This window comes from Opisthocomus hoazin, chromosome 4 (genome assembly GCF_030867145.1).
Source record: "Opisthocomus hoazin isolate bOpiHoa1 chromosome 4, bOpiHoa1.hap1, whole genome shotgun sequence".
Classification (NCBI taxonomy): Eukaryota; Metazoa; Chordata; class Aves; order Opisthocomiformes; family Opisthocomidae; genus Opisthocomus; species Opisthocomus hoazin.
In genome coordinates, this window is record NC_134417.1 from 63,623,004 (window position 1) to 63,631,473 (window position 8,470).

At 39.4% G+C, this 8,470-nt stretch overlaps 1 long non-coding RNA gene across 1 annotated transcript in view; it reads left to right on the plus strand.

Annotated features, from left to right (window-relative positions):
• Positions 1-7,710, plus strand: part of LOC142361180 (uncharacterized) — an 11,422-nt gene extending 3,712 nt beyond the window's left edge. Inside the window, exons 2-4 of the long non-coding RNA XR_012763770.1 lie at positions 786-866; positions 1,424-1,584; positions 7,012-7,710. This is a non-coding gene — a long non-coding RNA (uncharacterized LOC142361180). The remainder of the gene's footprint in view (positions 1-785; positions 867-1,423; positions 1,585-7,011) is intronic.
• Positions 7,711-8,470: the final 760 nt, after the last annotated feature.

Here is an 8,470-nt window from a genome sequence, read left to right on the forward strand (position 1 = left end):
CCCCAAACTATAGAAAAAGAGGGAATTCTGCAAGGCATTTCCAGTTTAGCTGTACCGTAATCTGGGGCAACCTGACTCCAGGCACAGGACAGTAAGACCCAGCCTGTTATTTGACCAGGAACATACCAGTCACTTTTAATGTTCTTTCCTATGTCTTACTGCTGCTTTGAGGAGTGGCTGCACTAAATGTAAAGAATTATAGATGTATATGAAAAAATCGACTGTGTTCATTTGGTCTGTTTGAATTTTTAAAAAAGTTTAGTTTTGAAACATGCTTTTTTCCCCCGTGAAGTATTCTCTGTATTTCAGAATTGCTGATCTTAATGGTATTCTCTCGCAAATATTTTTAGACACATTTAATACATGAATATAGTTTGTCACAGATACTTTCATTGCTATGTATTTTCTGCTGGTAGGGCCTGTGCACTGAGTTATTTTGCATGAATAAAACATAAACAGTCTTTTATAATTGACGTGTTTCTGATATATGGCACAGCTACTGATAACTGTCATTCTTGCAATGCTCCACGGTCTTCTACAGTGTACTTTATAGTTTCTCTTTGTTCATGACACGCACAAACCTTAAATTCTGCATTAGTTGACAAATGAATGAGGTGATTATATTCTGTAAGAACATCACTTTTGCCCATTTCTCCATAATTCTGATGCTGTATAAGGACTGTGTCTCACTTGCTGCAATACATGCTTCCAGTAGTTTCTGAGGAAAATAGCCCCTATTTCTCCTGTTTACATATTCTCACCTTTCTTTTGAAAAAAATGTATAGCTGAATATTGATGAGGAAAACCCAAGACTGACAACAACCCACAGATCTAGACAAAGAACAATAAATCTTCTGATCGATTGGGTGAGTGACATAGTGATTATACTTTAATGCTTTTGAATAGCTTCTTTCAGAACAAGGTTTTTACAAATCATGTGCAGAACCATTTGTCTTTACCTTGGAGGAGCGGCAGCGGGTGGCAGCTGTGGCTGCCTTCAGCCATACATACGGACATAGAATAACAGTACTTCTTGGGCAGCCCCATTGATCTGAGACTCATCTAATTTATATATGATATATGTTTCAGTTTCTGATGGAGGAAAACACAAGCGAGGGTATTCTTTTACAAACACTTAGGAGAAGTAATGAGATATGTATAAGTTACATAAACCTCGGAGAAGGTCTACTTTCCTGCATTTGGAAAGTTGTGTGAGTGATGATGACAATCTCTCACTGACTTCGCTAACACAACAGAATTAGTATGTCACAATGTAATAAATAAATGGGTTTTGCTATTGTTTTATTTTTATGTAACTTGATCGGCACCAAAAAAATCCACTTGTACCCTAAAAAGTTCCCATGTTCTTTTTCTAAACCATTGTGAGAAATATCTGGTGTTAAATCTACTATCTTTCCTGTAGGACTCTCCCACCTGGCTTAAGGCTCAGGAGTCAATCTGCAACCTCTGGACAGTTTATTCCATCGTTTATACATAGAAATTGATTTACGGCATCAGTCTAACAGATTCATAAAGTACTTTTTTGAGCCACTATTAAAACATGAGAAGTGGTACCCAAAACAGGTAAGTAGGAGATAACAGAAAATGTAGCATCTGGGGCAACAGTGTGAACAGAAGTTCAGGAAATTGTTTCACATACAGCCCAAAGCCAGCTTGTTTTAGGTTAAATGGTTTTTATTGTATGTGTTGCAACAGTAAATAGCATAATCATTAGTAGCATGTGTCAAGGTATCTTCGATAACCTACCTAGTGTAGCAAAATGATAGACTAAAATAACTTTTAAGTGTGTCAGCCTGCCAGATAGCCTAGTTGCAAATACATACATGTTTTGGGAGTACTATTCAAAACATTAGCAGTGTAATGATCTCATCTTTCTAGTCACATCTAGCCACACTCAGCCCCTTCTGAAAGTCTGGCAGGTAAAGGTGCCAGAAGATGTGATTTTTTTTATTTCTTGGAAAATGGATAGAGGCAACCAGTTCCTGGAGGCTACTTACATTTTGAGAGGTTTAGCTTTCATTTTTACTTATTACTGACTAGACCAGAGTCAGAAGCTTCGTAAGGGACCTAAAGATTGGTAAGTATTGTAAAAACGGAACACCCTGAATTCCCTCACCTTTCAACAGGGTCTTCCATGTAATGGCAATGTTTGTTTTTCGTTTTTGCCTGCTCTGCTGATTCTTTAGCTTTAATAGTTTATATAGTAAACAAAAGATTTCTTTTTTTCTATGTCAATCTTTTTTAGATTTTATATTAAAAAAACTTTTTTATTGTGAAAACCAGCATCATATTTTGAGAAGGCAAATAAAAAGAAATAAGTCTATTTTAAGTAACTATCCAGACAAAGATAATATTTACAAGTGCATTTTCTTTCTTCAGAAAAATACTTTTATAATAATTTTTAGTTTGGATATTTGCTGTGCAAAAGTGCTTCCAGAGACAGTGTTTATGTTTCTCTTGTAATATGTTCTGCAGAATTCTAGTGGAGACATATAGAAGAGGTGAAATTAGCAACTAATATTTTAACTTGTCAGAAAAATAATTTATCATGGAAAAGATTATCATATAATTGCATTGCAATTATCTTAATGAGTATAATCTGTTATATCTGGTTTTTTGTCCACTTCTGCATTGCTTCGAAATAGGTTCCTATTAAAATGTTTTTCATTATTGTCAGGGCAACTGCATCAAAATATTTTACTGAAAGTTTAATCACCCTATTACTGTCTAGTCTTGTATTGTAAAAGCAGTTTGGCCTGAATGGGCTTTTTACAAAGATTATGTTCCTACAGAATAGTGTTTCTAGTCAGTACGCAATGAAAATGTATTAATTCCCATAATACACAACATAATTTTATTCTTTTTAAAGGATGTAGAGAATTCCATTGCGACAGAAAGCAATGCTATCTTTAAACAGAATAATATCATATGAAATTATCCTTTTATTCTTTGTTCTGTAATATAATGGTGTTGTTGGGTGGCACTGTAGAGATTTGAAGAATACAGTCTTAGCTACTTGAAGATTTAACTAACTTTTTTATTTTTGCACTGAACCATGCTTATTTCAATAGACATGTAGTGCTCACAGATCTCTGATTCCTGATAGAAACTGTTATACATACTAGATTGCTCCTCTGCTGCTGCAGCTTTAGATTTCAAAATTAACCTCTAGATTTTCCCTCCCTTCTTTGAGTGGTGGATACAAGAAATAATATGCATTTATTGCTAAACAGATTACTTTATAGCATTCCCATTTTATCTTGCATCTGCAGATGTTAGCCCCACAGAGCTTTGGTTGACCTTACCTGTTGCCTCAGTAAGGAATCCAGTAACAGGATTATATACCTCCAGCTAAAGGATCCATGTCTTGGATAAAGCAATGAATTTCAAAATGATCATTAGTAATAAGTAAATCTAACCGTGCACTTGCCTTTCTAGTTGTTTAATGTGGTGTATGCATTCCTATAATATTTTAATGCTCAGTTTCCTGTGAGTATGCATATCCTAAATAGTGCCACTGAGACTGAGAAACAATCTAAAATAACCAGACATAATTTGAAGGCAGCTGTGAACGGAAAAATATCTGTATAACATTTGTATAATGTCTGAAGAAGTGTTTAGCAGAGGTAAAAATTCCCCTTTGACTAATTATTAGAATATAAGGAATTCAATTGATAGGCAGCTTGTTTGAAGTTAAAAATTGAATTGTAATACAGGAACACTCAAAGGAAAATGTACAACCACATTTATGCTCATACATAAGGCAAACAGTGGAGTGGGTGACATTAACTGCCCTAAGCTGGACCTTGAGGAAATAAAATTTAGAGATGAACACGTTTAAAACCATATAAAATTAGCAGTTAGGTTGCTTGAATAATGGGAAAAGATAAATGTGTGAAGGACAGGTCTTTTTAATTGAGGAGTTCACAGCTTGTTTTGAAAGTGTGAACATTTCACTGGTGAAACATAGTCATAAAAATCTGTGTATCTGAGAATGTTTATGTGCAAAGTAGAGTGTTTGGACATTTCTGTGAGCGGGTGTGAAGAACAAGAACATTTTATGTCTCAATTGGAATTAAACATATGGAGAAGACTGGGTTACATTTTCCCATACTGCTAATTTGATTTCCTTTCATTTGATTTCATGTTCTGTGAGAAGAACGCTGTTTTCTAGGGAGGACACGCCGCCTGTGTGAGGGTAGGTGGAGTGTAAGGACATCTGGTTTGTGAGGGTACCTGGTTAACAGCTATTCAGCTTAAAAGACAAGGACAAAGAGACAAGAGAAGTAATAAACACTCTGATACCACAAACATTAAGGAAAAGGAGATAACAAGACAATAATAAATATGAGAATCCTTAGGGCACTGATTAATGGGCCACTGAAGGAATCACTGAAGCATGGCCTTGAAGAGGTTCAACCAGAACTTTGTCGCTGATAAGAAAGAGAGAAACAAGATTATCAGGGATCTCATGGGAAGGTGCAAACCTCTAATGGGATATGTGAGGGGACTTGTGAGGTTCTGTAAAACTTTTTAAGGCTTTTTGGGGGGGATTGTGGGAATGAACAAAATTTATTATGGCACATTTAAGAAAAGGGCCAAATGCAGGAAAAGGAAGAGATGGAGACAGATCAGAGAGGAACGAGTGGGAAAATGGAGAGGAGCAAAAAGGGGTCATTTGTGTGTGAAACAAGCTGCTGGCCAGTACACTTCTCTGGCTAAGCCTTGGGCTCGATTGCCTCAGAGTAGCCTGTCTTGCTATTAAACTCTGTTCTTCCCAACTGTTTTCCCACGTGGATGTGCCAGCTGGTGGCTGGGATGAGAGGTCAGGATGTCTGCACCTGCACAGAGCACACGGGTCAAAGGGGCCCGTCGGTCTAGGGGCCGGTGACTGGAGAGACTGGTCAGCTGCCAGAGGGGCCTGTTTGTGTGCGTGTGTGTGGCGACAGCACAGCTGGAGCAGCTGCTGAGTTGGGTCAGAGGACTGTGGGCTTGATAGTGGAGGGGCTGGGGGTCTGATCGCCAGCTACTGGAGGGACCACAGGTCTGGACCAGCTGCCAGAGAGCCCCGTGTGTGTGCATGCTGGTAAGCTTTGAGCCTGATCAGCCAGCAAGTAAGAACATGATCAGGCCACCAGAATTGTTCCTGTTTGTGTGAGTGCTTTTGGTGTAAACCTGTGGGTGTGCAGGTGCTGGCGAAGGCGCTGGGTCACTCTGTGCTGCCAGATGTGTGCGTGGGAGTCTCGGCTACCTGCCCAGCCAGGCTGCTGGCTGGACCTGGGAAGGGGAACAGCAGCGTACACAGCAACAGGAGAAAGCCCTGGGGTCTTACAGCCCGCCAGGCTTAGCTTACCTTAACAGCCAGCTTTTTTAGCCTGCGGTGTATCTATACCATGTCTCTGCTGTGTACAAATGTGTCTATGCTGTGTACAAATGTAAGAGCTGGGTGCTGGCAACTGCAGAAAGCAGTTGTCTGTATGAAGAAGTCTGTATGTCTGTCATTAATAGCACTGCTTTTTAGTACATTCTTAGAGGTGGTGATATGATTTTGTAAACATACATATGCCCCAGGATTTGAAAACTTGCTAAGAGAATAGCTGAAACTGATGTGCAAGGCCAGCAGAGAACTCAGGAATGTCTATCTGAAATGTAGGTGTGTTTGTAGGAGCCCTATTCGTATATTACAGTAGCACATTGATTTAATATCTTATTTCAAGTCCACCTTGTGGATCTTTGGGAATGACATAGCTTTTGCCATCAATATGATCAGACTGAAAAGTTGCTTTTCTATCTTCATTTTTATTCCTGAATGTACACTTTTGACATTTGATTTGTGATAGCTGACACCTCAAAGCTGATATATGGCTCAAGAGTTAAGAAGCGCAGGGCCAGACAGAATGAGCTAGCTATAATCTCTCAAACATACGATACTCTCTGACATCAAATGTGAAAATCACCAGCATGTGTATAGTGTCATACAGAAAAAAATACTAAAATGAAGTGGAAAATTACTAGAGTTTTGACCTAGAGGAAGTTCAGCTTTTAAACTACATGGTATGTATTTTTCATCTCTTTCCCAAGATGCTGAACTCCCAAGAAGGGTAGTTTGGAGTTCATGTAGAGCCGCAGGGACTGGTGTCTGGTGAGCACCAGGCATCCCTCAGAGCTGCAGAAAGTGCTGCTCAGGGACATAAAGTGCATTATGAAGCTAAAGTCTTCTTTTAGATCTGGCTAATATTGTAGGCACTTTTTAAATTCCAAGTTTAATTATGCTTCAAAGATCTGAAGAAAAGCTGAGCAAGCAGGGGGAGATTCAGATCACAATCTGGAGTTTATTTGTTGTTTAAACTTGGAGATATTCATGCAGAATATAAGGCCGAGTCAGCTTTTTTGTCTTTCAAGCTTGTATATAGACTTCTAATAAGAAAGAGTCTACGGGCTCATCTTTTTACAACAATCTGGTCCTCCCCCTTTGCATTCACTAACTCTGCCACCTGTCCTGTATAAGTGCACGCTGAGCAATAGCACTGTGCTTCTGCTGCCTGGGATTAGGGCAACGTCAATGGATGGAGAATCCTCAAGCACTGCTGTGTCTGAGTATCCCATTGGAGGTATCAGTTAGCACTTGTGAATCCTCTTCCAGCTCAATGTTTCAGTGGTTTCTAATTACTAATACCTCAGACTGAACTTACATGGAGAACTTATCTTTCTTTTATTCTTTGTTTCTGCAAGCTTTTAAGGCTTAATAAATGATATATTCTTTAACTATCTAGCCATAAGTTGTTTAAACTTGATTATGTATGCTTTTGGGTAATGAAAAGCTCCAGTAAAGTAAACTATGTAACACCTGTAGAGATAACACCTTTCTTTGCAGCCTGGTTATAGCTTTGGACAACATCTTGAAGCCTACTAGCAATTGCAAATCAATACATGACAATTAAAGGTACATGTGGCTGCCAGTTTAAATTTGTTCTGTATTTATTTACTTAGGTTTGGCTGCTACCAGTTATTTCACCTTTTATCAACTAGAAGCAGCATGAACCGAACAATGAAGAATGATGCAAATGTAATGATCCTATTGATTGAACGGGAGATTATTTCCTTGAGAGAGATTGAATGCACCTACTGAAACAAAAACTACTTAAGTAATGGTCTTAGATGAGTGAAATATCAACTGAAACTCTCACAGAATGGACATCATGATATTTGCCTCCTGAGGATATCTAGATTATAGTCAATTCTCGTCAGAAGCTGTAGCAAAGCTATGTTTCAGGAAACATTGAGGTGCATCATAATGGCCTCCACAGCTCAGAAGGGTTCAGAAATAACAGTGAATGAAAACACGAGGGGTTTCACTTCAAAATACTGAAAATAGTTTACAGCTATGGTTTTCCTCAGCCTTACAGAAGATATAGTCCCTTCTTTCTCAGCCTTTACCAGTTGTGTGGCTGGGTTTCCTGTGGCTTGATTTCAGCCCTACCTGTGATCCTGCACTGCAAGAGGACAGTGATGGTGCACAGCTGTCAAGACCAGCACTATTTCCCCTTATAAGGGGAGCAAAGGAATCGATACTGCCTGAACTCATTATCTGCTGGTGCGTCTGGATTGGCGATATAAATTGTTATTCCTAGTAAATGACTAACTCAGCACCCATCTACCTATGGTAATGTGATCATTTGAAGATTTTGCTTTGTTTCAAACAGTTCTCTAGGCAATTGCATAGTTGCAGGAAGGTACCATCTCTGTGATGTTATCACGATAAGTTAAAATGTGTGATGGGAACTTTGTCTCATACACTAGAAATGTCTTTCCACTTTTGCTTTTAAGATGTGTGAAGCAGGTTTTCCTTGTTCTTCCAATGGCTAGTGCACATGAAACCTCATCTTCCTGATGGAAAATAAGCCCAGTCACTTAATTGCTTAAACCCTGAATCACTCAACCATCTTCAGTGATATCTTTTAAGATATATTTTTAATGTAGACTTGTAAGTTTTTTAAGCTTGGTAGGTGACTGCCAGTTCTGGTGCCCCAGCCTGACATCCAGTTCAGAACACTGAATTGGTTAGGGTCATCAGCCTTCGTCTGCTCCTGTGCTAGGACAACAGCGCTGGGTCCACTGTCTCCCATCACCTGAGACAACTGTCTTAATCCTTTAATATTCACTCTGTTTTTTTCCCACTTGAAACAAACCTGGGCTTGTTTGTTTGTTCAAACGAGAGAATCACATCCTGCTTGAAGTAACAGTCTTTACTCTGGTGAGTAAGAAATGAAGATGGGAAGATGTCCAGAGACAGTGACCAGGGTCAGCCACAGCTCCAGGATGGCCGGGCAGGGCTGTGGGGACATGGATGGGCCAGGGCCAGGCTGGCGTGCCAGATGGCAGGTTGGGGCTGTCCCCACAGCCTGTCTGGGAGAGCTCTCCTATGGTCACCAGCAGCACTGTCTGTAAG